Source organism: Ovis canadensis, chromosome 20 (assembly GCF_042477335.2).
Source record: "Ovis canadensis isolate MfBH-ARS-UI-01 breed Bighorn chromosome 20, ARS-UI_OviCan_v2, whole genome shotgun sequence".
In the NCBI taxonomy this organism is placed as follows: domain Eukaryota; kingdom Metazoa; phylum Chordata; class Mammalia; order Artiodactyla; family Bovidae; genus Ovis; species Ovis canadensis.
In genome coordinates, this window is record NC_091264.1 from 31,530,050 (window position 1) to 31,553,385 (window position 23,336).

The window sequence follows — 23,336 nt, forward strand, 5'->3', positions numbered from 1 at the left end:
GTATTTTTCAAACGAAGTTTGCCTCCCTTAGTGAATCATGAAATCCATTATAAGGTGGCAAACAGCATTTTTTTAAATGGGATAATAGAATGAAATAGATCAAGTTGCATTCTTCCATAGGAAGTTTAGATACTGTTTTCAGAAACCTTTGTTTCATCTAAGCATCTACTGCATTGCAATGTGAAATCTGTTTGAAAGCCACAGGGGTGGAGGGAAGGCTTCCCAGAGGAGGTGGCGTTTGAACTGGGCCTTGGAGAATGGTGGGCTTGCCCCCCAAAGAAGGACATTCCAGGCAGAGGGGAAAGGATATGGCCAAATGGGGGAGGAGTTTGTTCTTGTCCAGGGGTGGGTGTTCTCCATGACCGGACTGCAGGGTGTGGGGAGAGGAGTAGCTGCAGGTACCCCTGGGGAGGCAGGTGGAGCCAATGAACCACCTCAAAGTACAAGTATCAGGGCCTCAGTTCATCCCAGAAACTCCATTTTTCTGCAGATGAGTTTGGCCTTGGGAATCTGTGTTTCTAATAAGCTTCCCTGGGCAGTGAGGTGCTAGTAGAGGTATGACACCAACAGCTCTGGGTTTTTGAAAGGTGATCTGGGGTCATAATTTAGATAGAAGATTGATTGGAGGGAAGGGAAATCGAGAGACCAAGCAAGAGATGAGGGCCTGAATTTAGGTGAGGCAGTTAGTGGAGAAAAGGGACTATGTTTGAGGGAGATTTTGGAGGTGAGTTGCCTGGGTTAAGGGAGATAATAAGAAGTCACAGATGATTCTAAAATATGTAGAGAGTACATGTCCTTTGCTTTGATTGCCCATCTGTGAACAACCTCCTGGTTGTTAGACCTGACTCAGGTTAATCTAACTCTACAAGGGACTGACCAGTATACCTAGACTGCTAGTTGACTGGTTTGATTTACAGTGAGGGAGGTGCCTTAACCTTTTTGGGTACAAAGGTACTTGTACCTTTGCTCAGCAGTATCAGAGCACCTGGGAAATGGCACCAGTAATTAGAAGATTTAGGGAAGAGAGAATTGTATGGTCTAGGAGGTATTTCATGGAGGCTTTGAAATTGCCTGACCGACTTTACTCTGCTCACATTAGAATGTGATCAGAATACTTGTGGAGGTGATAGTTTTTTTCTTCCATGTTGAAGATGTATCTTGGTGTATGCTTTGTACTTACTTATTTCTTTGTATTCGACTTGTATATACAAGTCATCTTTTAGGGGTAGTTTCTTCTTCATATGTCTTCCCCCTTGGTTTCATTTTCAGAAAGGACACTGACATTTATTTATTCAGCAAGCCCCTTTGCATGGGTAGCTTATCTTCACGGTTGGCTTTCTCTCCAAATTCTGAGCTTGTGAGACCTCTCTGCTGCTGTCTCCGTGACCCATGATCCTGCTGGGCATGGTGGAGTGGAAGGGACACTCTGCTGAGGACATATTCAGAATCCTGGCTCCACAGGGGCCTGGGAGCTGGTGAATGACGCTTCCCGTGTGTGTGATGCCTCCTCCAAACCTAATGACTGTCCTCCCCCTCACATATTCAGTGGGGAAACAGGCTGGATGTGTAAGACAGCAAGGCCAGTGGGAGTGACTGTGCCTCTGTTTTCTTAAACAGTTCTTCTATATTCCTCATCCTTGTACTAGAAGCTTGTAGGAGTTCAGATTTTTTTTTTTAAGTCTGTCAAGAAAAATAACCAGCTTGAAATATGTCAGGACTAGAATAGCCTTAGTCTCTACAAAGATGATTTAAAATGTTTATACTCATGTATCAAATAAAATAATAATGTAGGCAAGGTGCTGAAAATATTTGTAATCACTCCAGTAATTTGCTTATTTACCACTGCTTTGAAAACAATTCCACGTTACTTCTAATAATAGTATTAGCAACCACAACAGTAACGGCAACTAATGTTAAGTATTTATTTTATACCAGGCACTAAAGCTGGTTTTACATCCCTAATATCATTGAACTCTTCCCCTACTGACCCAAGATACAGATACTCTCACCTTCATTTTACATATAAGTAAACTGAGGTGAGAGAAGTTAAAAAAATAGGCCACGGTCACATGGCTAAAATGCAGCAATGATAAAGCTCTAATTGATGAGAGAGGAAGTGAAAGAGAGTGAGGAAGAACTTATAAACCATTAGGCAATGCTGCCTGGGATCAACTGGGCAATGGTTTTATGTGATTCAGGGAGACTGATTCTATTATTAGCTTAATATGTAGCTGTCTGAGTAGAAATATGATGATTTCTTGCATTCTTATACATCTTGTGGATTGGGTTGTTTTTCTTTTATCCCACAAGTACTGGTTGCGAGCTTAGTGTATACAAAGTCCTCTGCTAGGCCCTTGGAAAATAAAAAGCCTTTGAGGAGCTCCTTATCCTGGACAGAACATAAGAGAGACATATTTGGTGGAATCATGTGAGATTGCCATTGGAAATTTACATGGGAAGGTTTCACACGATTTAACCTGACACATAACTAAAACGAGGTTATAGGATATTAGCTGAACATACTGCCCTCTCATTATGTTTCAGGCACCATGCTAAACATTTTACATGCACTAGTTCCTGAGTCCTTAAAATAACTCTCAGACGTGAGTACTATAATTATCCCTGTTTTATAGATGAGGAAGTTGAAGCTCTGAAGGGTGAAGTGACTTGCCCAGAGCCACACACCTGGTGTGTGACAGAGATGGAATCTGAACCCCGGACACTCTCAGTGCACAGCCAGTGCACTTAAGCCTCAGATTATAAGCACCTCAAGAGGTTCAAATAAAAGCCCCGAGCTCATTTATGCACATTGAGAACTTATAAGTTTTTTATATCACAAACGTTCATTGGGTATATCTCGGATTTCTGTGATCTGGACACATCTGGTCATGCATATCACCACTTAATCTCCAGTATTTGCATTCTCCCCGCTCTGAGAACGGCCAGCCAACTGAGGGGAACACGTGGAGGAAGGACGCAAAAAACAGCAACATTTTCACTTTTACTTGTTATGTTGGTATTGAACCTGCTTATTTTGAGGTACAAGCCCATGCTAGAGCATTTCAATTTTATCTTTTTTTCCCACCTGTGTCTACTTGCCCTTCTTACTAGGTCACATATACAGACGAGCATCATAGGAGAGAACCTGAACGTAACTTTACACAATTAAAGTTTTTTGCATATGGTCAACCGTTTAAAGAACTTTCCTTTTTAAAAGTTTTTGTAATCTTATATTCAGATACCAAAATCCTATCTATATAAACCATCACTTAAAGTTTTATGTACAAAGGCATATCCCTTATTTTAAATGTTACATTTTTTTAATTTGCATGTGGGAAATTTTAAGAAGTTGTTTTTATTTTATTATTAAATGATACCAATTTGGTGTTATACCTGGTGAGTCTTAGAGTCTCCCTACTGCTGTCCCAGTATTTTGTGACCCACCTCCACCCCCTACCAAATACTCTAAATTATCCTTGACAACTGGCAAAGTAAATCTTCCCCAATGAGAAAGGATGGTTCCTTCTGCCTATGAGCCCCTCTGCCAATGAGAGAGGGTGGTCCCCCAACTACCACTGAACTTGGTTTTTATTGAAATAGCACAGACTGCTTGTTCCCAGGATCCTTTTTGGGACTTGAAGAGAGGGTGTGTTGAGGAGTCAACCAGGCCTGGGTTCCCCCTAGCTCTTCTTAGACTGATGACCTCAGGCAAATGATGAGAAACATTGGGAGACTCATCAGGGAAAATCTGGGTAATTATTCTGTGGGTTTGTGTGAAGGTTCAGGCAATAGTACATACTAAAAGAATAAAGTATCTAGAATAATGCGTGACAGGACTTTGTAGGCCCTTAGTAAATGTTAGCTCTGGTATTTGGGCATTTGTGAGAAAGCCCACAGTGCCCTATCCTCTTCTGGAGCTCAGGTCTTTGTTAAGTGATTGTAAAGTCAGAATTGTATTTTTTTAGGAGTTTTGGCCTACTAGAGAGAACAGCTTTCTGAAATCCATTAATATTTCATTGGAGTTGTGAATCAACAGCTGTAAAACTTGCTTGGTGGGCCCTAATTGCAATGAATAATCCATGGACTCCTTTGAAATGTAATTCTTCAAAATGTGTGTTATAATTAAACTCCAGCCAATCCAAAGGCACTTTAAAACAGGTTTTAAAATTTCTGGAGCCAATTAGAAAACTGGTTGGTCCAACTGTCAAGTGTAGAGAAATAATGCTAATTTATGCAAAGACTTTAGTTCCAGGAAGACCTTGGCTGAATGTGAACACAACACATATCTTCTGAGAAAACACCTCCATGATACTATGTGATACTAAATCACTGACTGTATTTATTAAGGCAGGTCTAAATACAAAGCACACATTGTGAGTGACAGAGTGGCAGTTACTTGAACAAGATATGGTTTGTTTTTTGAAGAGATCTATCTTGAATATGACAACATTGTATACCAACCTTGACATATTTATTTTGTACAATAAAACATCATAGTTACAGTATCCTTATAAAAGCAAACATGGTATGCTACCATTATGTTTTTTAATGCTCAGGGGATTTGTATTAGAAACTAACCAATTTCATTTAAATATTTTAAATCTAAGGATAATTTTAGAACTCAGTATCTAGGGGATATGGGTTTGAGCTTTCTATCAGCAGAACCCCATTGCTATATGTATTGTAAACTAATTTAAAATAACTTTAAAGTATTTCTGGGGCCTACATATGTATTTTTAAAACTCTAAATCACATTTTTGTACAATCCATCTTTTACTTTGATATTTATTTAAAATAAAAGACAACAAACCACCGACTTTATTTTTGTGGGCATTTACAAGAAAAGTAAATGTAATTAACCTAAACCACACAGGCACCTACTCCCAATCCACACTGTCATAATTAACATTTCTTTAAGTGCTCTGGATGCTGGATGGTTTATGGAGACGTCTCAATGTGAGATTAAATATGGGTGGTAATTATACTTGGACTACAGAGTGTTAAAAGGCTAGGTAGCTCTCTTTCTCTTTTTTTAACCTATTCTATTTCAATGGATGTTTGGGTAGCTCTCTTTTTTTAAGACTGGGGATCACATCGTGAAAATTCCACAAATGTGACGATACAGGTATCTGCATAAAGAGTAAGCACTGGGAACTGGATGTTTTAAGAGTGACTTACTTCCCTCCTCACCTTCATCTTGGCTGCTAAAGTGTTGTGTTGTGTTTTTTTTCAATGTTGACATACAGGTTTACAGATAAGGTTTCACTACACTTGGGAATGGAAAGAGGGTGTTGCAAAGGAAAGCTTAGTAGAATTAAAAGTTGGAATGAATTACCAAATAAGTTAAAAGTGATGTTTTCGCTTTTGTTTTTTTAAAGCATAAGCAAAAAAGGATTTATTGGGACATATTCTAATTAGAGTTTAAACAAATATTGTTTTTTGTTTTTAAACTACCCCCCTCCTGGCGCTCCCCCCGCCCCCTCCCCCAGCTAAAACTGGCGCGTGTGTGTGTGTGTGTGTGTGCGTGCAAGGCGCCTGCTGAGAATAGCACGCATCTCGTAGATCTTTAAAAAAAAAACAAAAAACCCCAAAAACCCTGTTTCTTGAATAAACCACTACGTTTCTTGAGGTTAAAAAGAATCCCAAAGGAAGCAGGAATTATCAGCTTTGGAGTTTGATTTTTCTAAAAAAAAAAAAAAATTTTTTTTTAATTAAAAAAATCCTAATCTCCGCATTTTTTTGCTAGGCGAGAACCGAAGTTTGGAGGTAGACGAGCAGGCGAGCGGTTTGCCCGGGCGCAGAGCATGAAGGCCGGGCGGGCGCGGGGAGCGGGCGCCCGCCGCCCGGCGCGGGGGTGAGCGAGAGAGAGAGCGGAGCGCGTGTGGCCGGCGCCGCTCGGCCGGGAGCTCCCGCGCCCGCGCCCCGCGCCCCGCGCCCGCCGCCGCCGCCGCCGCCGCCGCCGCCGCCGCCGCCCCTGGTGCGATGGCGCAGAAACCCCGTTGACAAGGCACTGCTTTTTCATGACGGTGAGTTTCCCTTTGAGTGTATTATAATTTTGTGATAAAAATTTCAAGGAGAAAAAAAAAACACACACAACCTCCTTCCTCTGCCTCTTTCCTTCGGGGAGGGGAAAAGCGAGGGCGGGGGGGCTGGAGATCTATCTCCAGACAGACAGAAAAGAAAGAGGAGCAAATTAAACACCGAGTTGCCAAAACCAGGATATTAGGTTTCAGCCCAGAGAGCTATTGGCTAAGGCTGTGTTTTTTTTTTGGGGGGGGGGTGGGTTTGTGGGTGGGTGATGGTGGTGGTGGGTGGATGTTTAATGGACACGGAGAAAAGGGGAATCGAGTGTTTATGCCTTTCCCAGCGATGCCCGGGCCCCGGGAAGACCAAGTTCAGTGTCGCGGGCGGGGGCGCGGGCGGGCAGGGGGCGGCGGGGCCGGGCTGGGGGCTCCTCGGCGGGGTGGGGGCCCTGGCGCCTTCTTTTTTTTTTTTTCTTTTCGCGGATGCAAATTTCTGGAGCGGGGAGAGGGAGAAGCCTGGGAAGGGGGGTGGCGTGGCGGTTGGTGGTGGGGAGGAGAGGGGAGGGAAGCCTTTTAATGACTCATTGATTGAGCCGGTTTAAAATTAGTTGTGTGCGCGAGTGCGAGTGTGTTTTCCGCCCCCCCGGAGCCGCCGGGAGCCGGGAAGGAGGGAGCGGGGCTCGGCGAGGGGAGGACGGGCGCGGCGGGGCCGCGAGCAGGGGGCAGGGAGGGCCAGGAGTGACGGCGGGCGAGGAAGAAAAATAAGCTTTTCCAATCTCCTCCCCTCGGTTCCCCCCGCCTAGTTTCTTTTCTCTCTCGGAAGCTCTTGGGTGTGAATCGCATTTTCTTTCTTCTAGGCAAAATGGACCCCGCGTCTCAAGAGGGGGAGGGGAGCGGGTGGGAGGGAGGCGGCGGGGACGGGGTTTATTTTTCATCCTGGCTTCCTCCTTCCCGGCGCTTGTGCCGCCGGCTGCGGCGGGGAGAGCTCGGGGCCGGCCGGCCGCTCCGGCCTGGTTCCCGGCGCGCGCGCCTGGGCCGCCCGGCCTGGCCCTTCCCCGGTCGCCTCGCCGCCTGGGTCCGAAGCACCGCCGACGACCCGCGGCCGGGCCCGGACGAGCCCTCGCGCCGCGCGGAGGACCGGCGGCCCAGCCGGGCTCCTCCTGCGGGCCCCGCGCGGCCGCTCCGAAGAGACGAGAGGCTCGGTGGCACTCTCTTTTGGCTGAGAGTGCGCGGGCCCGACGCGGTTCGCGCCCCCCGACCGGCCAGGATGCAGGCTCTTGCGGGGGTTGTGCGGGGCGGGGTGGGGGGGGCGGTTGGAAGGCGCTAAGATGGCGCTGGGCCTGGCCCTTAGCCAGTGCTGGTGGCGCAGTTGCTCTGCGGGCGCCATCTTCCCCGGCGGCACGGGCAGCGCCCTTCTTGGACGGTTCGCCGGCCCGAGCGCCGGGAGGTCCGGGACGTGGGGGCCACGCTCCGCGGGCAGAAGTCTGTACGTGGGCCTTGCGTGGAGTAGGCTGGTCCCTCTCGGTGCCCCCAGACCCAAAAGAGTAGGCTGCCGGCTCAGAGCGGGGAGGGGTTGGGGACCGCGGTGTCTTGTTCCTTTTACCACTTGCCTTTAAGGGAAAAGAGTCGGGCCTTGCAGCCGAGGGGTCTCTCCCTAAACCCGCATCCCACCCCCAACCCCAGTCAAGATTGGGGATGAAGGCTTCCCCACGTCTTCCTAGGGCTTGAACCTGGAAGACTTCGCTTTCCCTGGCCTGGCTGGGCGCAGATCATGCAGGCTTTCCCTTCGCCCTCTTCCACTTCATTTTGAGAGGAGAGTCAAACCCAGTTGCAGAATTGCAGAAAAAAAAAGTCGAGGACAGTGTCTGTCTGCCTTCCAGTATCGTGGTTCTGTATGGGTCCCCTACTAGTTTTCTGGGTTGTGTTTTCACAACCCTGGACAGCCTTTTCTCTGGTTGGCACATTTGTGGGAAGGTAATGGGTTCCAGTGATTTGAAACTTCTCTTTGGCTTTCATAGTCCCTATTATAAATGGTAGTAAATTACTTAGACCTCTCTCTGATCTGAAAAATTAAACTCGCTTTGAAACACCCCAGAGACTTTTTCCTTTCAAAAAAAAGGGGGGGGCTGTTATGGTTCATCTGTTTCTAATCAGTATAAGACTTCTCAGTTCCCCCACTTTTTATTTAAGATGTTTCCTAGAAGCAGTCATAAAAATACTCAGCTGTCTTGTAGTAGCAGTATAACAATGGATGGGTCGGTTTTAACTTTGTTACTGAAAAGATTATTGGGAGGAGGAGTCTGTAAAGCTCTGATCTTTCTAGGCGTCTAGATGGAAAGTAAATAGTTAATTTCTAGTGGATAAAAGTAACATAGTGGCACCATTAGGTATGTCCTTAACTGTGGTGGATGTTTTTAGGCCCTTTAAGACCTACCGTGTGCTGAACACTGTTGTAGGCCAGAAACTGTTTTTTAATTCCTATTTATCATACCAGCCCTGCAGTATTGGTTTTTATTCTCTGCTTACCAGGGAAGGAACTAATAATGTTTGCCAAGGTAGTTGAATTGTTCAAAGTCTCAAAGTTTTAAGTGATAGAATTGACAGTGGATCCCAGAAAGCCCTGTACTTCGCTCTATCTAATTTCCAAATCTGAGCATCAGAATCAACTGGTGAGATGTTTTTAAAAGACGGATTTGTAATATCCATTATTTGTTAGGGACAGTTGGGGTTTTTCAAAAGGTCTGATGTATTGGACAGTCTCAGTTTTAAGTTTCTGACTTTCAGTTTCTCGATGCTCGTAACTCCCTCCAAGAATTTTGAAATTCTTGCTCATCTAGGATCGCCTGGATCTAAATACGTAGGACTGTGTGTTATTCCAAGCTCTCCAGGTGACTTCATTGTGACCCAGAGACGTATTCAGAACATCCCTATATTAATCTATGCACTGTGCTGCTGGCTGTCTTTTGAATTGGAGCATGTGCTGCAATTCATGGGGTTGCAAAGAGTCGGACTTGACTGAGCGACAGAACTGAACTGATGAGACTTGAGGTTCATTTTGAGTTTCAGCAAAATTTTATTGCTTGTGTTATTTTTAATTTTTCTCCTCTGCCATTTATCAAAATATTGAAACGGTTTCCTTACGGAAAGAAATCTTAGGTATCCCAAGACTTTTAAATCTTAGTACATTTTAAAATATATATATAGTTTCATTCTACTGTACTAAGAAGGTATATAACATACTGGCTTCAGGTCTGTCCAGGCCAGCTAGTTTAGTCAAGATAGCTCTGGAACAAAAATAGAATTGAATCTAGGAAATACAGAAGTTAGAAGTGGGGTAGAAGATTTACTGAAATCAAAACCTAGAGATAAATCCTTGAAAGAATGAGTTCTTTTTTGAATTTTAAATTGAAAAGATATTTCTTGCATTTTGGGAAGTAGGATGGGGAACTTATTCTAAACATGAGACTTGGTAGGAACAGAATATGCATTAAAGACACAGAAGGTCAGGAAGAAACACCCAGAGCAGATAATGAATAGCCAGCCAGACCAAAATGAGAGAACCAAGTCAGTGAGGAAATCATTAACTTCTCTGGAGCAAAGATCACATATTTGAGTTATTTTGTGCTTTTCTTTCTTCTGAAATCACTGTCGTGTTTAGTGATTGCTAGGGGAAATGGTTGAAACTTTTGATGCAGGTGTCAGAGTTTGTTATTTTTGCCTGTATCCATGTTCCTCTGTCCTACATTTTGAAAAGCTTTGTAAGGGGCCGCTGTGGATACCTGTGTGCAGGGTATCTGTGTGCAGTCCGTCGTCTAGTGAGTGGGTGGAGTTCTAGTATTTGACTGTCCCATGTGGTTTTTCTCCGCTTGTTTTTCATGGCGTAAATGCCACAGGAATTATTTTCTTTGACTAAAATCCAGTAAAGCTTGAAAGGGGTCGGGGGTAGGGGGGTGGGGGGAGCGGGCACATGGATCTAAAAATCAGCCTGTTCAGAGGGAAAGAGTAGCTTCTTTATTTTAAAGTAGCCTTCAGTAGAATTCAAGACAGACAAGATCTCTGCCCTCGTGAAATTTGTAGTATAGTGTGAAAAACAGGAAATAAGGAAACAATCAAGGAAATTAAAGATTAAGAAAAAACGTATAAGAAGTTAAGCTGGTGGGTCAAATGAGTGTGTTATGGGGAAAAGAGTGTATTGTTTTAGCTAGTGAGAGTCAAGGAGTGTCCCTGTGAAAAGGTGACATTTGAGCGGAGACTTGACACATGAACTTGTGTTAGCCTTGTGAAAAGCTGGGGAGACATTCCTGGCCTGGGAACAAGTGCAAAGCCCTGGAAGGGCAGGGATGTTAGAACAGAAAGAAGCAGGAGGAGAATGCAGTGAAATGGGGTTCGAGAAGTTGTGCAGGGCCTCTGAAGACATACAGGAGCTTGGGGATTTTATTTTATGAAGAGGAGAAGCTATTGTAGGGCTTCAATTAGGGGAGTGATATGATTTTGTTTTTAAACATCACTGGCTGCTCTGGAACAAGAGAGGCAGCAGAGAGGGCAGTTGGGGAACTACTGCAATGGTGAGCTCAAGTTTGACAGTATCTTAGGTGAGTGCAGTGGAGATGGAGCAGAGTAGATGGTCGGTTTCAGAGAGATTTTGGAGGTTGAATCAGGAGTATTTGCTTCATGGGTTGTCTGTGGAGGAAGAGGAGGAGGAATCAAAGGATTCCTTCAGATCCCTGGGTTACGGCTTGGTGGCTGGGGGTGCCAGTTGCTTGTAGAGAAGACTGGGGGTGGGGGCGGGTAACTACTAGAGTTCTATATGGAACCCGTTGGATGTCTCACAAGTGTTTCCAAAACCTAAGTGGAAAGTCAAGCAGGCGGTGAATGTTCAAGTTGAGCTGAGGGTAGTGGACACAAATTTTGAGAGTCACCAGCATAGAGATGGTGTGTCATGGAACTGGTTGAGATCATCTGTGAGCATAGAGGACTTATGATCAAGCCTGAAACTTTCCTGTGAGTGAAGTAGGCGCAAAGGAGACCAAGAAGGCTCAGCACTAAAGCAGGAGAATGATTTTATCTGTTTCAAGAAAAGGGAGTGGCCTGTTGTGCCAAATACTACTGAGAAGTTAAACCCTGAGGAGAGAAAAATTCCACTTGGATTTGGCGGTCTTGACAAGTAGTTTTAGTGGCATGTGGAATGGAGGCCAAATTGGAATGCACTGAGAGAATGAGCCTCTTGCTGAGAGTGAAAGAGGAGAGTGAAAAAGTTGGCTTAAAACTCAACATTCAGAAAACTAAGATCATGGCATCGGGTCTCATCACTTAGTGGCAAATGGATGGGGAAACAATGGAAACAGTGACAGACTATTTTGGGGGCCTCCAAAATCACTGCAGATGGTAGCTGTAGCCATGAAATTAAAAGACGCTTGTTCTTGGAAGAAAAGTTGTGACCAATCTAGACAGCATATTAAAAAGCAGAGACATTACTTTGCCAACAAAGGTCCGTCTAGTCAAAGCTTGGTTTTATCAGTAGTCATATATGAATGTGAGAGTTGGACTTTATAAAAGCTGAGTGCTGAAGAATTGATGCTTTTGGACTGTGGCGTTGGAGAAGACTCTTGAGAGTCCTTTGGGCAGCAAAGAGATCCAACCAGTCCATCCTAAAGGAAATCAGTCCTGAATATTCATAGAAAGGACTGATGCCGAAGCTGAAACTCCCATACTTTAGCCACCTGATATGGAGAACTGACTCATTTGAAGAGACCCTGATGCTGGGAAAGATTGAAGGTGGGAGGAGAAGGGGACAACAGAGGATGAGATGGTTGGATGGCATCATCGACTCAATGGACATGAGTTTGAGTAAACTCCAGGAGTTGGTGATGGACAGGGAGGCTTGGTGTGCTGCAGTCCATGGGATTGCAAAGAGTCAGACACGGCTGAGCAACTGAACTGAACTGAGAATGGGAGTGAAGCAAATGTGACCCGCTTGTTGGGAAATTTTTGCTGTAAAGCAAAAACAGAAATGGCACAGCAGTGGTTGGGGAGAGAGAGAGGTGGGGTCAAGGAAGCACATTTTTTGAACTGATAGGAAATAGAGCATTTTCAATAAGCTAGTGAGACTGTCTAATAGGGAGAGACTAATGCAGAAGAAAGATAAGACTACCAAAGGAGCAGAATTCTTTCTTTCTCTTCATCTCTCTCCTTTGCTGCGCTTTCAGGATCTTAGTTTCTCAACTAGGAATTGGGCCAGCTAGGAATCCGTGCCAAGGTAGTGAAAGCATCATGGCCTGACCACTGGATCACCAGAATTCCTGCCAAAGGAACAAAATTCAGTAGGAGAAGAGTCAGAATACAAGAAGGTTTGCCTTTGGTGGGAGCAGGATGACTTGCAGTGTAGCAGGAGAGAAGGCAGAGAGGTTTAGGAATTGGAGGTAGAATACGGGGCTTTTTGTTCTCTTGGTTTCTGTTTTCTTAGTGGAGTCTGAGGCAGGGCCAGCACCTTAAAGGAGGAAGGGGTGTGGATGGTGTGAGATTAGGACACCTTGCTTTGGACAGCAGGACAGTGAACTCATTGGGATACTCGATAGGGTGGCTGGGCATTGCTGAATGCCTGGGTGCGCATTGGAGGGTGGGGGTCTGCATTAAGGTAAAACTAATCAGTCCAATTAGTTGTGTGATTTTCTGCCACCAGCTAACCACCACCGTTTATTACAAGCGAAGTAAAAGCAGCCAGGTGATCGGTGCAACCAAGATTGGCATTTTCACCCCCAGATATGATAGGAGGAGAGATGCCAGGGACTCGAGGGTGGTTGCAAGGGGGTAACAGTGATGAACCAGGATAATGAGGGTGGGGGCCAAGAATTTAACCATGAGAATAACTTTTGGTTAATAAAAAGGGACATAATGGTAGAGAATTTCAGCTAGGGATAATGAAAAAGTTCTGGAGCTGGATAGTGACAATAGTTTTATGGGGTTGGCCCAAAAGCTCATTTGGTTTTAAGTGAAAAAAAAAAGACACGTTTTTCATTTTCACTGAGAACTTTATTGAAGAACATTCAGAATGAACTGTTCGGCCAACCCAATGCAATAGTGTGTATGTACTTAAAACCAATGAAGTGTACGCTTAAGTGGTAAATCTTGCATGTTTTACCGCAATTAAATGAATTCAGGAGGTCCCTGGTGGTCCAGTGGTTAAGACTCTGCGCTCTCAATGCTGAAGACCCAGGTTCTATGGAAGAAAGACTTAGAAATCATATCTCAAATTATTGAGAGTAAAGAGACAGTAACCCCTCTTATCATGGGCCCAAACGAGTAGGCAAAGCAGTCACCTGTAGACACAGAGCTTCTGGAGGAGGACAGAGAAATCTTAAGCTTCCCTGTTCACTGACTTTTTCTAAGCCTTTAGCATGGCATTTAAAACAAGCTGGGCGCTCAGTAAACATTTGCTGGCTGACTACTTAGACAACCAGGTAGAACAGAATGATGGGAACTAAATAAAAATTGTTTTTTGAGATAGAAGTCAGCAGGGACTTGTACATTCTGATGGCTGTGGGTGAGAGAAAAGTCGGGTTAAAAGGAGAGGGGGAGAACTAAGAGACGGTCATTTTAAAAAATTCAGATAATACCAAGTGGAACTTTGTGGCGCTCTCTTTAACCTCATTTTTTCTCTTCTTTCCTCACACTGCTGTTAATCACTCTGTTCCCCAAATTGCCTGCAGAAAAAGTAACAGTGAAAGAAAAGGAGAGGAGAGCAGGGTAGATGATAGGATTCAGAATAGAGGTCTTTCCTGAGAAGATCGCATGGTCATTTGACAGGGGCAGAGGCAAAAGGTTTTGAGTTTGAGGGGAAGAAATTTGTGAAATGTGTGAGATGTGGGGGAAGATGGAGGAAAGGAGTGGGACTTGGTGGCAGTGAGGCAACGTGAATTAAACAGTGTACCAAATCCACCTGCATGGCACGGTTTTCTCATGATCAGTAGTGTTCTGGAGTGAAAGTGAAAACCACAGTGGGCGCGGGGGTGGTTAAACAAATGTGCAGTGGGGATGTAGACAGAGAAGAAAGGAGGTGTTGACTTTAAAGGAAAGCCCTAGAAGGGAAACTGTGTAAGTGGTCCCTCGCTGAACGGAAATGGGTCCAGGAGGCCGCTCTGCTGAGGTGGTTGTACACGCGTGGTGCAGCTCAGGAGCGCTCAGAATGGGCAGCGTAACTGGGATGGGAATGTGGAAGAAGAGGTCTTGGGGAAAGGCAGCTAGGGGCTTGATCTTTTCTCCCCCTTACCTCATATGTGCTTCTATCCAGGAAGAGCCTGAAACCTCACTGTACCAGATGTTTAACCCAGGTTCCCCTTCCCTCTACTCCCAATCAACTTTGATTTATGTAGTTGTGATTTAATTATACATTTCTTTTTAATAAAGTTGGAAAATTGAACATTTTCTGTTTTTGTGGGTTCTTTGGCTTATCTTGCGAACACACTAAACATTCATTTTACCTGAAATAAAAATCCTGAATGTGAGGGAATGAGATGTGAAAAGTATTGCCTTTCTATGTGCCCAGTCGCTTCAGTCGTGTTCAACTCTGTGACCCCATGGACTGTAGCCCACCAGGCTCCTCTGCCCATGGGACTCTCCAGGCAAGAATATTGGAGTAGATTGCCATACCCTTCTCCAGGGAATCTTCCCAACCCAGGGATCAAACCCTCTTCTCTTAACATCTCTTGCATTGGCAGGCATGTTCTTTACCACTAGCGCCACCTGGGAAACCCACACGGTGGGCTTTCTAGGAAAGGCGTAGGCTTATTTCAGTTTTCTACTGAAATCCATGGTGCTTCCTAGTATCATTAGAAATTAAACATAGAATCCCAACCTGTGATTGAAACATTTTCATAAGAAAGAAAATGGGGGAAAGGAGAAAGAATGTTGTTAAACCTTAATATTATCTTAGGCCCTGATGGGTGTTAAGGATTATAAAATTCTAAAGAACTCCCTGTAGATAGGTTTGTCTCCATCTTATAGATAATGAAACTGAGGTTTAGAAATGATAAATTGCTTACCCAAGGTTACATTACTAAGGGGCAGAGCTGGGGTTTGAATATATACTGCATGTCCATACCTCATACAGTTTGCCATTGGTATTAAAACCATGTCTAAATTTTGTCTACAAATGACTGCGTACAAGTTAAAATATTTTGAGGTCCTAAAATTAAACTTGGATGACCTTTGTTTCAATAGGAGAAATAGGAAAAGGTAGTGTCTTGTTGATAATTAAAAATGGTGACCCCAAAACCCAGAATCTTGTTGTCAGTGGTCAGATTTTAGGTCAGAGCCATTATTCTGCTCCTCCTGCAGACAATTGAGTTTCAATTTGCATAGCATGGTGAATCAAACATAGGGCCCATTTTAGCTCTCTACTTGGGGGCAATCAGAGATTATGAATCATATCTTTCACTAAACAAAAATCCTATTTGGAAGTGAGAACACTCAGAACCTTAATTAAACATGATATGGTGCTGCTCAAGTTGTTCCCTTGCTTGGAATGCTATAGTGTAATCATAGTACAGATATGAGGGAAAGGATTTAAAACGTACAAAGTATGATTCACTCTATAAAGAAACATTCTTTTAAAGAGGCCTTGCTGTAGGTTGAATATATAAGACCAGTAAGATAATGCATCAGAGGATTTTTTTCCTTTTCTTTTTGACTCAGTGAGAAAGCTGATCCCTGATGGGCAACAGTAGTAAAAGATGATGAAACACTCGTACTGTGGGTGTTTCAGTTCGCCCCGCCTGACGTATGGCTCTTGAGCATTCAGTGGCTCCCTGTACAGTCTGAGGTAGTACCTGAGTTCTTCATGGAAGGCTAGAAATAACCTGACTTTTCCCTCTCCCTCATTGAGAACCAGCCCTCTCACTACTTACTAGTGGTAAGCTTAATTTGGGGAGATGAAGAATTTCAAAATCTTGTGGTAAGTGTAATATGGGAGAGACTTTAAAAATTTTGTTATGTAGACTATTTCAAACATAACTAAGGAATATTAAGACTGCTATTATATGTATTAAAATCACCTACCTTTAAAAGTTGCTTGCAGTGTATTTCAGATTTTTATTGTATTTTTTTAAAGATAATCCGTTTACTTAGTTTCTTGTTTTTTATTTTAGAATTGGTATTCAACTCTCCTTAGAATAACATTTTACAGTGTTATAACAATATAGGTGGTCTCCTGCATTGCAGACAGATTCTTTACATTCCATGTGTAGAAACTGTTATCCACACAGACAAAATCAGGTTTTTTTCCTCCTGATTCTTGAGAGGAAAGGTTGTTTTGATGGTGTGCTTTTAACTTGGAAGTATTTCTCCTTGTATTTAAAATAAAAATGCTTCTATAATTTAGATTTCTTTTAACTCTGATATTTCCTAGAAATGCAGAGAAATATATTTAGAAATAAAAAGTAAGAATAAACTGACCTATTTGTATTCTGGTTGTTCAGATTTGTGAGACTCTTAGGATTGGAGAGATCCAGAGAGGCCAGCCTCTTTTCTCCAGGTGTGATCACAGTTAATGGATGAACATTTTCACCTTGAGATGTTTGGAATTGTTTCTATCCTAAGCCTCGAGATGGCTTGTTTATCTATTTATTTTAGGTATTCCTTTTCACTTATTGTTTAACAGGTAAACTATTAACTGATTTTTTTTTTTTTTAGTTCACTTCTCCCTCCAGCTACTGCCCTAATTCTTTGCTCACTTGTTTCTCTTTTTTATGTCACATGATTTACTTAGAATACTTTTCTGTTACAGCATATATTATATAGGTAAAACAATCTGAAAGTAAATTTCCAAAGAGAGTAATCAAAGAAAAATAAAATTTCGGGAGCTATGTTTGAAAAAGTGGTGGGGAGGGCCTTAACTTATCTAGAAAGGTAAAATGGACATTGTGCGCCAATGTGAAATGCTTGTGCATACCAGAGAAGATTTCCTTATCTTTTTAATAGATTTTTATGAGTACTAGATTATTACTGTAATTCTTTTTTCATTTGCACTGTTAAAGGTCTAAGCTTAAATTAGCTATATAATCAATTAAGAAATTACCAAAAGTCTTGGAGGGGGTCTGTTTACTTATCTTCCTCACCAATATTTACAAGATGAATTGTGCGTATGCTACAGTCAAGATGACTGAAAAGATAGGGACTTCCCTGATGGTCCAGCGGTTAAGACTCTGCTCCCAGGGCAGGGGACTCGAGTTCAATCCCTGGTCAGGGAGCCAGATCCCACATGCCACAGCTAAAGATCCGTTGTGCCGCAACCAAGACCTGGCACAGCCAAATAAATCAAATAAATATTTGGACTTCCCTTGTGGTTCGGTGGTTAAGAATCCACCTGCCAATGCAGGGGACGTGGGTTTGATCCCCGGTCCAGGAAGATCCCACATGCCACCAGGCAGCTAAGCCTCTGTGCCTCAGCTGCTGAGCCTGTGCTCTAGAGCCTGTGAGCCACAGTTAGGGAAGGGAGCCACCTCAGTGAGAAGCCTGTGTGTCACAACTAGAGAAATCCCGTGCACAGCAGAGACCTAGGCAGACAAAAATAAAAATAATTTTTAAAAGATGACTGAAAAGATCCTAAAGTTGGCTAAACTGGTTTTTAAAAATATGCATATTGGATATGCAATGCAAGATGAACAATGTAGAGAGAGATGTTACAGGTTTCATGTAAATGAAGACTTCAGTTCTATATACTAAACTGTTTTATAGAACACATTATCATTATAATTTAGATGTTTCCCAGCTAGAACTGATACTAGATCAAAAAATGTGCCATAAAACCTATTTGACATTAACCTTTTAATTTTGTGATATATTACATAAATTCTTGACTCGTTATTTAAAATATGTCCTGTGTTCCAAATTACTTTACTATCCATTTAAGGCCTGCGTTTTCTTATTGATTTTCTGTCTGGATGATCTGTCCATTGATGTAAGTGGGGTATTAAAGTCCCCAACTATTATTGTGTTACTGTTGATTTCTCCCTTAATGTTTGTTAGTATTTGCCTCACATATTGAGGTGCTCCTATGTTAGGTGCATATACAATTGTTTTATCTTCTTGGATTGAACCGTTGATCATTATGTAGTGTCTTCTTTGTCGCTTATCACAGTCTTTGTTTTAAAGCCTATTTTGTCTGATATGAGTATTGCTATTCCAGCTTTCTTATGAGTTTTATTTGCGAGGAATCCCTTCTCCCATCCCCTTACTTCAACCTGTAAAGTCTGTGTCTTTTGGTTGATGCATTTAACCCATTTACATTTAAGGTAATTATCAGTACATGTGATCCTATTACCATTTTCTTAACTGTTTTGGGTTTATTTTTTTGTATATCTTTTCCTTCTCTTGTGTTTTCTGCAAATTACCTTCCTATCCAAATGTAACCTTAAGCTTGACTCTCAGGAATGTCTTTAGTATATAATATACATGGAGGTGACAAAGCAAATAATTCACTTTCAGAGCATGACACAGATTTGGTATGTGTATATGCATTATCTGTACATACCTTTAAAATATTTTACACCCTTTTAAGAGTAATCTAAAATATTTGGGGAATTTTCTGGCAGTCCAGAGGTTATGACTCTGTGCTTTCACTGCCAAGGGCCATGGTTCAACCATGGGTCAATCCCTGGCTGGGGAACTAAAATCTCACAAGCCACCTGGCGCAGCCAAAAAATATATATATATATATAGATATATATATAAAATATTCTTTTTTTTCCCTTTGCTTTCCAGGATGTCTCTTTTCTAAATGGAATGTCATGTTTTGAAGGGTTATCACTGTAACTATCTACTGCAGGAGAAGAAGCTACTGTACTGATAATTCATCATCAAGTATTTATTAAATGCTAATTTGGTACAGGGCACTTGGAGGGTATGGGAACACATGATCTAGGTGGGTGGATAATAGATACATGCAGAGAAGAAGGAAATGGCATTCCACTCCAGTATTCTTGCCTGGAGAATCCCCTGGACAGAGGAGCCTGGCAGGCTATATAGTCCATGAGGTTGCAAGAGTCAGACATGACTTAACAACTAAACCACTACCACTACACAGCGGTTTATGCTAAATCCCAAATGCCTGATACAAGTGAGAGCAAAGGAGAGAGAGCCTTTGACTAAAGTGTATGAGCAAGTCCATCCATTCACTTGTTCAGCAAATATTATTGAGCAGCTAATATATTCCAGGTGCCATTCTAGGCTCCAAGGTGCCTCAATGAGCAGGGCTCTCTTGAGAAGACAAACTATAAACCTAGATAAACTTTGTAGTGAGTCATAGAGGATAAAAGAAAAATGTGGTATGCTGGGGGGATGGAAAGAAGTAAGACCTTATCTGAAGGAATGACATTCCAGGCAGAGAGCAGCCAGTGCAGAGGGCCTGAGGCCTGAGGCCTGAGCAGGCCCAGTGAGTTCAAGGCATGGTAAGTCAGCAAGGGCTACAATCAGAAAGTGTTCAGAGATTTGGGGGTAGTGGGAACAGTTATATAGAGTGTTACGGGCATTCACAGTTGAGCACAGAAAAGGATTTGGGTTTTTACAATGGGAAAAATGGGAATGCATTGAATGGTTTTGATTTATGTTTTAAAGGGATTACTCAGGAAGTTGGATGGAGAAGGCAATGGCACCCCACTCCAGTACTCTTGCCTGGAAAATCCCATGGATGGAGGAGCCTGGTGGGCTGCAGTCCATGGGGTCACTAAGAGTCGAACACAACTGAGCGACTTCACTTTCACTTTTCACTTTCATGCATTGGAGAAGGCAATGGCACCCCACTCCAGTACTCTTGCCTGGAGAATCCCAGGGATGGGGGAGCTTGGTGGGCTGCCGTCTATGGGGTCGCACAGAGTTGGACATGACTGAAGTGATTTAGCAGCATCAGGAAGTTGGAATGAGAATAGATTGTAGCAGGTGAAAGAGGGAAAGCAGAGAGGCCAGGAGAGAGGTTATGACAGCTCAGACTAGGGAGGTGGCAGTGGAGGCGGAGTGTGGTTGGATTCTGGATCTCTTTGAAAGTATAGCTGATGAGATTTCTTGATAGATGGAATATGGGGCATGAGTGAATGAGCAGTGAAAGATTACATGTACAAAATGGCGTTTGAACTGGAGCCTAAGAAATTCATTGACCAGGAGAAGATGGCAAAGCAGAGAAATTTAGGTGGGAAAGAAAGAAACTGAGAAGTGTATGGAAACGATGAGACAGTGGGGGAACTTATTTAGATGAAGAGAGAAGTTTCTAGAAGAGGAGAGAAAGAAAAGGAAGGAAGGCTAGGGTATGGGTGGGGGGACACTGGAGTAACAATTTGTGAGATACACTCAGTGCAAGGCCAGTGTTTGAATTTTTCTTTATGTATAAAAAAATAAAAATCTGTCAAGCAAGGCAGTTATTTAAGAAAGAAGCATTGTAGTTATTAATAGCTTTGGAACCAGACAGATGTGTGTTCCAATCCTGGCTCTTTTCCTTCCTTTCTGTGCTGACTCCAGTAAATTATGTAACCTCTCTGGGGGCCTGTGCCGTTGTTTCTTCCTCTGGATTGAGGATTTACTTTGCAGAGGAAATTCACGAGAATTAATTGTGAGATCATGCATACAAAGGGTTAACAGTGCCTCACCCATTTGAAGCTTAGCTATCCTGCTTTTTAAAATTGCTGTTAAAAAAAAATAATAACGTTAAAGCAGCGTTTAATTAGACTAGTCTGCTAACAGTGAATCAATGAATGAATGGCTCCTTTAGAAAATTACTTTTTATCTTAAGTGAATAATCCCTGTTAGCCAGTATTGCCTTCCAAGACCTAGACATTGCCCCTTGAAATTCCTGTTAGTTTTCTACTAGCATACTTTTATCAGAACAGCAGGGCATGTTTTCCTCCCAAACATTTAGAGATCGAATATAACAAATTCCCCTCTTGACATTTTTCAGCTCAGTTTATTATAGAAAAGACTGCGAAATTTAGTAGTAAAAACCTGACGTTACTTTAAAATCCACCTTCCAAAACTCAGTGTCCTGCAGAACACTGGTCTGCAGAATGCAGGTTTAAAAAATGCTGGGAAAGTTAAAAAAAAAGGCATATGGTATTAGTTCAGGCTGCCATAGCAAAATACAGTTAACCCTTGAACAAAGTGGACTTGAACTGCATGGGTCCACTTATGTGTGAAATTTTTTTTCCCTGAATACATACTGCATTACTCATGATCCGCAGGTGACTGAATCTACGGATGCAGAGGAGCTATCTATGTAGGGGACCCGACTATAAAGTTATATGTGGATTTTCAACTGTGCAGGTGGTCAGTGCCCCAGACCTTGGGTTTAAGGGTCAACTATATCATAGGCTGGATGTCTTAAACAGCAGAAACTTATTTTCTCCTATTTCTGTAGGCTGTGCAATCCAAGATCCAGGGTGCCAGCCAGTTAGCTTGCTGGGGAAGGCTGCCTTCTTGATGTCCTCACATGAGCCCTGGACTCTCTTCTTACAAGAGCACCAGCCCTACTGGATTAGGGCTCTCCCTTCGTGAACTCATCTAATCTCAATTACTTCCTGAAGACTCTGTCTCTCTATTCAGTCACATCAGAGCTTAGGGTTTCAACGTGAGTTTTGGAGGGGACACAGTTCAGTCCATGGCAGTCACTGGTAGGCAGTAGGAATCGTAAGTGATCTTCATTTTCTTTATACATTTCCATATTTTGCAGACTTTCTGCAGTTGAGGATGTTTGGGTGAAACTGGGTTCTACTTCTAGATTCCACTTATATGAGTTACCTAGAGTAGCCAAACACACAGGGGCAGCACGTTGGAATGGTGATTGCCAAGGGATGGGGGAGGGGAAAGGGAAAGTTAGCATTTAGTGGGTAGAGTTTCAGTTTTTACAAGATGAAAAAAACTTCTGGTGATGAATGTTGGTGATGGTTCCCAACAATGTGAATGTTCTTACAACCGCTGAACTGGACAGTTGCAAATGATTACGATGGTGAATTGTATGATATGTTATTTTTACCACACATACACACAAAAATTCTCAGCCCTTTCTCCAGAAAGACCAAAAAAAAAAAAAAAAAAAGTAGAGAAAACCCACCTCCCTGAAACTTCTAAAAAATATTTATTGCTTTTGGAGTTAAACTGACTGGGTTTACATGCTGTTTCTGTGCTGACCTCATGGTCCACAGACATGGATGTGCATCAGGACTACGAAGGCTTGGTGAACACCCTGAGTTCCTGTTCCGGTGGGTCTGGAATGGGCCTCAGAATCTGGATTTTTGACACACTGCCATGTGATTGAGAAGCCTACGGCAAGTCTTGGCTCTCCTTGTTTAAATGGGTCTGAGAGCCAGTTGCGAGGCTTATCTGAGAGTACCTGATTGAGGAACTCTCAAAATCAGTTTTAGTTTCTTCATGGCAAATTTTTTTGTTTCTTTTTTCCTTGAATAATTTATTTTTTTCTCATGTATTTAAGATAATTTTGCACAAACATGAAGAAATAACTTGTTTTTAGAAATATATGTTAAAGTCTTTAAGTATATGAGAAGCATGTAAAATTAACTTTGCTTCTTAGAAGATGAGGATTATTTCAGTCCAATGGCGAGACTAGGGTTGTCTTTGGAACTGATACTTAATATTCAACTTTTTCCTTTTCTAAATTATGTCCTTATGTATGTGTGTGTGTGCGTGTGCATGTGTGATACTCCGGTGAAAGCAAGTGTTAATGGCAACTCCATTCCCTTCATCCCCCTTTCCTATAAAAAAATCCCATCAACAAAACCGCTTGGAAGCCATATATAATTATTCATACCTTGTCAGTTGTTCTCAGCTCTTAAGATTTCCACTTTGTGACTGTCCGTAAAGACTAACAAGGGGCAAATGAGCCTGTAGGCCAGTGTTTTTCCTAAACTAAGTCCTATGAAAGAAAGTCTCTAGATGATAACTGTCCAATATGATGGCCACAAGCCACATATTATGGCCATTAGTGCTTGAAATGCATCAGTAGCGATGTACTGTAATTGTAAAGTCCACAGCAGATTTTGAAGACTGTGTGTGGAAAAAAACGTAAAATATCTAGTTAATCTAACATTAATGTTGAAATGATTATCTTAAGTACTAAGTAAAATCTTTAAAAATGTCCAAATATTTTTGAGTGTTCTGGACAAAATAAAACACAGTTGACCCTTGAACAATGTGGGGGTTAGGAGCACCAGCTCCATAGCAGTCAAAAATCCATGTACCACTTTTTATCCCTCCAAACTTAAAATAACTTATAACCTCCTGTTGAATAGAAGCCTCTCTGGTTAACATATATTTGGTATA

General features: G+C 42.5%; 1 protein-coding gene across 3 annotated transcripts in view; it reads left to right on the forward strand.

The window, feature by feature from the left end:
- Positions 1-23,336, forward strand: part of BICRAL (BICRA like chromatin remodeling complex associated protein) — a 105,906-nt gene that overhangs the window by 22,072 nt on the left and 60,498 nt on the right. For 2 of the 3 annotated variants that reach the window (XM_069564478.1, XM_069564482.1), the window contains exon 1: positions 5,846-6,026. The gene's annotated coding sequence lies outside the window, so the exon portion shown is untranslated. Of the gene's footprint in view, positions 1-5,746; positions 6,027-23,336 lie in introns of those variants that run through there. The other variant, XM_069564480.1, reaches the window with a different exon arrangement.